This window comes from Gavialis gangeticus, unplaced genomic scaffold (genome assembly GCF_001723915.1).
Source record: "Gavialis gangeticus isolate Ggan-Ray unplaced genomic scaffold, GavGan_comp1, whole genome shotgun sequence".
Taxonomy (NCBI): Eukaryota; Metazoa; Chordata; order Crocodylia; family Gavialidae; genus Gavialis; species Gavialis gangeticus.
Window position 1 is genome coordinate 29050183 of NW_017729032.1, and position 9630 is coordinate 29059812.

A 9630-nucleotide genomic window follows, 5' to 3' on the forward strand; every position below is an offset into this window, starting at 1 on the left:
AAAGTTTCTGAAGGAGTCAATGAAGGGTGGAGGTCTCAACTAGCTCAGGAGCAGGGTGAAGGCATGAGGGGTAGGGGCCAAGGCCAAGGAGGAGGGCTACAGCTGAAGAGTGATGCAGGCAGGCAGGGTCAGTGACCCTTGGCCTGTGAAGGGTGAGAACCAAGGTCAGGGGGCCCATGGCCCAAGAGGGGCAGAGTCTGTTGGAGATAATGAGGCCTGAGCCCCAAAGGGGTTGAGATTGGTTGAGGTACAGAGGCCCAAGCCCAGGAGAGGCAGGGATGGTTAAAGGCACAGGGGCCGGAGGCAGTGGCAGAGATTGTTCCTTTTTTAGAGGCCTGCATTGACTGAAGTTGATGCTGGGGCTGAAGATCAGAACCAGGGATGAGAGATTTACCAGATTGGACAGTAGGGCTTAATGCCAAATGAAGAGTGAATGATTAACATCTGTGAGCCCTGGGAGTGGCTAAAAGGGGAGATGAGGAAGCCATGTAATTAGCCCTTAAGGCCATGAGTAGTGACAACTGTGTTCAGGAGCATGAGATCTTGCTTAGGGAGCTCTGAGGCACCCTCCCCTTTCTCTAAAAGCATAACTACATCAAGGTGGCAGGGGAGTTAAAGGGGAGATTGCCCAGAGACAGTAAAGGTGACAAGGGCTGGTGGGGGTTCCCCAGCTGTCACATCCACCCCTGGGGTGGAACCCTATGACATCATACAATTGAACTTCTTTTTAAACTAGTTTTTCAGATGCTGCTGTACAAGAGGATTATTCAAGTCTTATAAGAGCTAAGTACTTTGAAACCTTTCTTGAAATGCCAGCAGTTCAAGGATGGATAACTGGGCTTCATGTCTGATATTACTGATTACGTGACTGCAGAATTTAGATATAAATGTTTAGAGATATTTCTCATACTTTTTGTTGTCATCTTCTTATAATTATAATTACATAATGTTATCTTTAGAAACTCACACTGAACTCTTTTCATTGCATCTTAGCTTGATAATCTCTTCTCCATAGACCTAGCCCAAATAAGTCATAAGGAGACATAAGTACAAGTAGATGAAATTTGAATAAGAATGCTAGAAATGTCAATAGAGAGATTACTGCACCAAATGGTGGTATATATCAGTTCAAGCCAATTTTCTGTGATATTTGCAAAATACTAAATTAATCTATTAAGCAACTAAATAGAAAAAACATATTACAAGGATAGTAGGACTCTGTGGTTGAAATTGCAGAAACAACAGACAGCTTGAATAAAGAGCTTTCAACATCTTGTACAGGCCAATGATAAATTATGAAGATAAAAGATGTTTGAGATGTGCTTGGGAAACAACAAATCTCACTGAGCTAAATTCATTTCCAGAGTAAAGCCACTGACTTTAGTAAAGTAACTTCAAACAATAGCTTGGCCCCATATGTTGAAAGGTATGTGTGGTTGCTTAACTGTTTAATTATTGGTTTTGGCTTTCATGTGGTTTAACTGTCCCTGCAGAAATCAGTAAAGTTCCTACTTCCTCAACAAACTGGGAAACAAGCAATTTTAAGAGCATCCTTATTCAGTGATGTTGTTGTGTTTTCAGAAATCCACCAGTCAGTATTACAACATGGAAGACAGCCTCAGGTTTTATAAGTATATTTGCTTTTGAAGAATTAATCTGAATGAAAGCCTTTCACAGGGTACGCAGTCTGGGTTTTTGGTTTGCATTACATGCATTATAAATATTTGCGTAAGTTGCAACACAGCCATCAGAGCCTTTTGAGCCATGCTTACTAACTAAAAAACAAAAAAATATTTGTCATGCACAGTATGTACGTATAAAGAAAGATTTCTCAGAGAAACTGTGTGGCTCACTATATATGGTGATATCTTACCCACCAGGAATTAGCTGGATAAGATTAATGTGTATATATTTCTATTATCATGAAACATGAACGGTTTCAGGGCAGGTCAGGTCAGGTCAAGGATATATTCAGTAAGACTGATGTGAAACTAACTTCTTTGGAAAACAGTGAAACCACACATGCATATGAGTAGTTACTATTTAAACCAGCAATGACTACACTGATGTATACTTGCAGAACTATGAACTGATTGTCATCTGGCAAGTTTAAACTTAAGAGTTTAGTGGGAGCACAAAATGTGAACATTTTTAAATGAAAATCCATAATTTTGGCAAATGAGTCGTGAAAAATTTCAACAACTCCATTTGGGCTACGTTTATACTTAGACCTGCAACAGGGTAGTTACATCCATGCTAGATTTCATTTACCTAGAACAGCAAACAAAAGCTATGAAGATAGTGGCAGTGACTGTATGTTTGGGAAGCTACCTAAGCTGGAGCTGCTGCTCATTACCTATGTCTGCTAAATCAAATCTAGTTCAGGGATGCTATTTCACCTTTTGGCTGCAGTCTGGACATGTCATCCAGGAATTACCATAGCTAGGGCTGTAGGACAAGCTAGGGCTGTTGAATGAGCTTTGGACTGAATAAGCCCTGCCTGGCCCCCTTCCCCCTCCTCCCTCTGCTGAAGTCAGCAGCAGGAGAAAGAAGGAGAGGGAATGAGTGGTGGTGGCACTCAGCTCCTGCTTTCATGCAAGTTTTTAATGTCCAGGAGCTGAGAGGTGCTACTGCCACTTATCCCCTCTTTCCCCTGCTGCTGAATTCAGCAGGGAGGGATGGAGAGGAAGGAAGGGAAGAGCTAAAATTAGTAGTGCTCCCCCCCCTGCACTTGAGCTGCTCAAGCAGGGTCTCCAAGCAGGCCCTCCAAGCAGACTCTGCACTGACCAATAAGTGAACTCAAAGCTTATGGCAAATGCAGAGATCCAGCAGGAGCTGCTGTGGGTGGGTGCTCAGTGAGCTCTCTGAGCTCACTGGGACATGTGGCACACAGCTAAAGGGAGTGCAGTTTTACCATCTCACTCCCCCAAGGCCACCCTTAGAGTTAAACTAAAAAAGATGGAAGATTATGAAATAAATGGGTATAGTAAGTATTGTCACTGTCAAGTATGGAATCATGTGGCAGCACTGCAGATGAAATTGACACCTTGCCTTAACTGTTATGGCAGAAATCATAAGCACTTCCTTCACAGAGCTGCTCATAAAAGGAGGTATAGGGTGTGTACAGAAGCTGCTTTTTTCACTAAAGCACTTTATTGCCATGACTTAACAGAAGTCCCTTTACAGCACTTTAAAAATGGACACCGTGCTTTAAATTAATCCTTGTTAAAAAACTGAAGCACTGTATTTTACAGCACTTTAGCACCTACAGCACTTTAAATAACTCCTGCAAGCCCAGAGCTGCTTCTCTGTGGAGCACCTCCTGCTCCCTAGCCTGGAAAGTAGATGGAGGCTCAGAGGACCCCTCCAGCAAAGACTGAACTTCTGTTGTGTTTAAGAGCGCTGTAACTTTATAGTGCTATCAAAAGTGCTCTAAATTACAGTGCACAGAGCACTTCTGTACACACTCATAATGATAAGACAGGAGAAAGGGGCAAGGGACTCCTGTCAGAAGCTAGAAAAAAGCACAGTGTGGTGCAGTATGGAGAAAGAAACAGTGGCTTGGGAGTCAGATGAGTAATACAAATCTAAGGAGTGGAGGAAAGAAAGGAAAGGCAAAGTGCTGTTCGACCTGATACTGGCAACAGGGGATGACTTAGTGACCTAACGATCAAAGGGAAGCTGGGAGACAGCGACCATGAGCTGATCACCTTCACCACCCACTGTAAAGCTGGCAAGTCAGGCAGCATTGCAAAAGTCCTCAAATTCGGGAAAGCTGACTTTGACAAGCTCACGAGGCTTGTTGGTGAGGCCCTAAGGGACCATGACCTGAAGGGGAAGGGATGAGTGGTTGCTCCTCAAGGGAGCGATCCTGGAAGCACAAGCAATGTCTCACCTGTCTCGGAGGAAAGGCAGCAAAAGGGCACAGCAGCCCCCTTGGCTCTGCAGGGAACTAGTGGACCTCCTGCATCTAAAAAGAAAGACCTGTAAAGGATGGAAGACTGGAACCACCTCAAAGGAGCAGTATTCTGCACTGGTCTGGACCTGTAGGTAGCTAACCAGGAAAACCAAGGCTGCGACTGAACTCCAACTGGCTACATGTATCAAGGACAATAAAAAGTCCTTTTTTAGATATGTTGGGAGCTGGAGGAAAAGCAAGGGTAACATTGGACCCTTGCTATGGGCCAACTGACACCCAGGAAAAAGCCAACCTGCTTAATGGGTATTTTGCATTTGTTTTTCACCAGCCCCAAGGGACAGCCCTGCTCAATATGGTATGGGAGGGTGAGGGAGAATTTTTACCCTTCTTCAATATAGACCATGTGAAGGAACACCTTGAGAGGCTGGATACCTTCAAGTCAGCCAGCCCAGACTGTTTACACCCCAGGGTACTTAAGGGGCTGGCAAGTATCATAGCTCAGCCACTGGCACGGATCTTGAAGGCCAATGTGGTGTCTATCTTCAAGAAAAGAAAAGGAGGAAAGTAGATCTGGGGAACTACAGGACCATCAGCCTGACCTTCATCCCCAGGAAGATCTTGGAGAAAATTATCACAGAGACCATTCTTGACAAACTGGCTGATGGCAACATCCTGAGGGATAGCCAGAACGGGTTTGTTGTGGGTAGCTCTTGCCTGACCAATCTCATTTCCTTCTACGACCAGATGACATATCACCTGGACAAGGGAGAAGAGATTGACGTCATGTATCTTCATTTTATTTATCCCATGATCATCTCATAGAAAAACTGGCCAACTGTGGCCTCAGCTACATCACAGTCCACTGGCTGGAGAATTGGCTCCAAGGTCGGACCCAGAGAGTGGTGGTTGATGGAAGTCAATCATTGTGGTGTGCCGTGACCAGTGGTGTCCCCCAAGGTTCTGTCCTTGGGGCTATACTCTAACATCTTCATTAATGATGGGGACATTGTTATCAGAAGCGGACTGGTCAAGTTCACTGATGATGCCAAACTTTGGGGTAAGACGTCCATACCCAAGGGCAGTGCGGTGATCCAGGCTGAACTTGACAGGCTCAGAAAATGGGCAGGTGAAAACCTGATGGTGTTCAATACTGAAAAATGCAAGGTACTCCACCTTGGGAAGAAAAACCCATAGCATGCTTATAGGCTTGGCAGTGATATGCTTGCTAGCACCATGACCGAAAGGTACTTGGGGGCCATGACTGACCACAAGATGAATATGAGCCACCAATGTGATGCTGCTGCTGGTACAGTGAGCAAAACTCTGGCTTGCATCCATAGATGCTTCTCAAGCAAATCCCAGGATGTCATCCTCCTGCTGTACTTGTTCTTGGTGAGGCCACAGCTGCAGTACTGCATGTAATTCTGGGCTCCACAATTTAGAAAGGATGTGGAGATGCTTGAGAGAGTCCAGAGGAGAACCATGTGCATGATCAGAGGGTAGGAAAACAGGCCTTCTGATGAGAGGCTGAGAGCCATGGGACTCTTCAGCCTGGAAAAGCACAGGTTCAGGGGGAACCTGGTGGCTGCCTATAAGTATATAAGAGGCGTACATCAGGGTCTGGGGGAACACCTGTTCACTAGAGTGCCCCAAGTGATGACAAGGCCAAATGGTCACAAACTCTTCCAAGACCGTTTCAGGCTGGACATAAGGAAGAAATTCTTTACTGTCTGAGCCCCCAAGGCCTGGAACAGACTGCCACCAGAGGTGGTGCAAGCACCTACTCTGGACTCCTTTAAGAGACATTTGGATGTTTATCTTGCTGGGATCCTTTGACCCCAACTGACTTCCTGCCCCTGGGGTGGGGGGCTGGACTTGATGATCTTCCAAGGTCCCTTCGAGCCCTAATGTCTATTTAATCTATGTCTATGAATTCTGAAAGGAATCTCAGCTTACAGTCTACTTTCTCCTATAGAAAGACCTGCAACTTCTGCAGATGGATCCCTGGCTCAAGGATTGGACTCACCTCAAGACTCATCCATGAGTGGTGATAGAGATCATCATAGAATCAAGAGATTGCTGCTGCTGCCACTGCTGCCAAAAGTGGTACATCAGTCATCTCTTTCCCCTCAACTGGGATCTTCCACAGAGGCCTATACACTTCTACTCCTTCAGCCAGTTGCTTGAAAGTCAACCTTTAACAGGAGCTAACTACTGACTTCTATCCACCTTGGTAGCTTTTTTCCATCCATCCATGCATCTTCATTCCTTCATTCTATCCACTCTCCTGCAGGAGCCACCCCAAAGCCTGTATGCTCACTTTTGTTTTGCACTCTATAGCTGATGGGTCACAGGTGCACTTTTGCTCAACTCTTTGTACAGAGCCAGACAACAGGAAATAATTTGTATCCATATGACAAAACCAAGAATTATGAGAATTAAAGGCCTGTGCAGTACTTTGAACAATTTAAAATGCAACATACTAGTACCAAAGAGTACATAACTGATATAGATTGAAGAAACAGAGAACAACTTCATAAATTGGGGAGTAAGGAAACTATTCTGCAGGTAATTCTTTCTGAGGTGCCACTAGGAACTGTGAGTAATAAGGAAGTCTAGTACCAATTGTCACAAACTATTTGAATTCAGCATAATGAAGGAAGAGTTTACAGAACATTATAATACAAGGATATTAGGTTTCAGAAAAGCCAATTTGGGCAACCTGAGAAATCAAGTGAATGTGAGGCAATGTGTTTTCAGATAAGGGTGAGCAGATCCTAATGCATATTATAATGAAAGTCTGGAACACTTATTTCCTTTAGTCTACATTCCATTTGCGTATTTGGCACCCTAAACCACAGTATGCACCTGGATGAAAGGTCTCAATGGTGCTGTGAGAATGGCGGTAGTGACTCAGTGGATGACACTCTGAGTCATATCTGAGTTTATACTAAACTAGCTGAAACCTGCAAAACATTTGTGATTAAATTTTTATTGCAAAAGTATTTCTTTAAATACAGGAGTTTTAGTTATCCTTTGACCTGAATACTTTAACGGAATCAAAACTTCTCACCATCGAAAAGGCTACATAAAGATGTCCAGGTGTAAACACAGGTGTGGAAATATAAATACATATTTTGTCAAAGGTCTGCCCTTGTGACTTGTTCATAGTCATAGAATATCTGGAGAAGGTGGTGGGGATGGTGCACAGGGCGCTGGAAGCTCAAGCATGCTTGGGGAAGCTCGGCTGTGGCAGGCTTCCAGTGCCCTGTGCACTGTCCCCACTGTTATCTCTGGCTGCCAGCACACCCAGCGGCTCCCCTGCCATGTTCCCATGGAAGCCAGCCCATTCCCAGGTGGTCCTGGGTGCTGGGAAGACAGTGGGGACAGTGCACGGGGCACTGGAAGCCCACCAAGCCCAAACTTCCCTGAGTATGCCCAGGCTTCCAGCACCCCATGCACTGTTGCATCTTGTAGGTGCTGCCGACCCAGAGGCAGCTTCTGCGGGGAGGCTCCACTGAAGTAAAATAAAACAAAAAAGCGAGGAGCCTGATTTCCGCCCCCCGCTGGAGCCTGCATGCATCTCCCATGGCTGGGAAGTGAGGTTCTAGCCGGTCATGTAGCCCCTGAGCTGTGGGGACCCTGGTGCTTCCCTCTGTGGTGACAGCACCCCCAGGGCACCACCCACCCACTGGCACCCCACCTGGGTGATCCCAGGGGGTGCTGCTACTGTGGAGGGAAGCACTGGGGCCCCCTGCAGCTCAGGGCTCACCCCCCTGGCTGCAGGAGAAGTGGGCAGCACAGGAACACTGCCTGGAGCACAGGGGCAGTAGCGATTTCCGATTACTGCCATGATCACAGTAGTGATCATGTAGCTGCCAACAGCAGTTATCCCCCACCCTCAAAAAAAGTTGGTGCCTAGGGCAGTTACCCCATTCGCCCTTCCCTAGTTATGCCACTGCTGGCCCTGCTTGGAGACTGCTCACCAACTTGGGCCCTTCCTGAGAATTCAGGGAGAGTTTAGATCTCAATTTGCTTTGCATCTGGAAAACAAAAGATTAAGAATGGAGCTCAGCACCTACTTGCTCAAATAGGCCTGTTTATGCATCTGTGCAGAAACCTAAATTTAGGTACTGAAGAAACTACAGTTAAAAATGTAGGCATTTTGTCAACTAAGGGGCTTTGTGGGCATTGGTTCAGGGTTATTATAAACCACTTTTTGAAACTCAGGGGCTAGGGACAGACATTCAAAAAGCCAGAGCCTGAATTGATTCAGTCTTTGCAGGTTAATCTAACCTGGCCAGCTCCAGCAGTAGCCTGAAGTGAATGGCTAGGGAGGGATTTGAATTCCCCCCTCCCTGTCCCACAGACCTGAGCCAGGGCTCACCTGGTGTTCCTCCCTTGCTGCCACAGTGGCAGGGGTGGGTACATGGCTCCCTGAGGCACGGGGGGGCAGGGAGGGGGTTTATTTTCCACTCTGCCCCTTGGGAACCGCAACCGGGTCTGCCAGCCCCAACCGTCACTGTCAATCGCTCCCTGCATGGGGCGAGCAGAGGGATAAGCCCTCTTCCTGCCCCCTCTGCCAGACAAAAGCCCCTTTTTATTTCTTCACTCTGTACTTTAGTTTAACATGTATTTAACTGTTCTTTCATCACATAAATGGTCAGATACACAAATAAGCAGTCTAGAAATGCATGCAATGGATAAAGTGCAAAAGTCTGTCTTGACTGATTTGGCCACCAAAACGTTTCTGTAGCCAAAAGCACACAAACACCATATTTAACTGCCGTAGACTGCAAAATGTAGATGACCTTGTACCTATTAATACAGGGGAGGGCAAAATGGTGGATCCAGCTGGCAGCCAGACTGTATTTCCCAGCAGCCCCTGCCCTCATGGCTGGGGCCAGTCTCCATGGAGTCCCCAGCTGTAGCTGCTCTGTGATGGGACAAGATCAGGGCAAGGCAAAGGGCTGCTCTGGAGCTGCCGGGATCTTGTGGTGGGGGCAGCTTGGTTCAGGGCCAGGGCAGAGCGGCGATCTGCAGGCTGCATGCTCCGGGCAGGGACATACAAGTAGCGGATTGCAGCTTTGTCCCAGCCCCTTGCAGTAGTGACAGTGTGGTCCCGAACTGGGGCAAAACCACGATTTGCTGCCTGCACGCCCCCACCCAGAGCATACAGGCTGCAGATCGTGGCTCTGCCCTGCCCCTGACCAGGCTGTCTCTGCTGCAAGGTTTTAGCGGCTCCAGAGTAGACCCCTGCCCTGCCCTCCTGCACACCCTGCCAGTGTGGGTGGGGCCAATCTCCATGGCAACCCCAGCCTTGTGCTATCACAGTGTAGCTGCACTAGGGTTGCCATGGAGACTGGCCCCAGCCATGTGGGCAGGGGCTGCTGGGAGACAGAGTTACTGCCAGCCTGATCTGGCCTGCAGGCTGGATTTTTCCCACCCCTGTGTTAACAACTAGGTGGATTTGGGGGTAGCCTTTTGCATAACTTTGAAGCAAAACTCACACTTATGCCTCTGGAGCTATAGCAAAATACCTTAATTGCTTTGCAACTATGGCTAATGGAGAAATGCATATATATCCCTCTGTGTAGTATTGAATATTAACAAAATGAGTATGAATCATCTTTTCCTTTTGTATAAAGCCAGAATAATTTTTTGTTTCTGTCTCAGTCAAGGTGATCAGTTTTGTTTCTCTGTAGATGTAT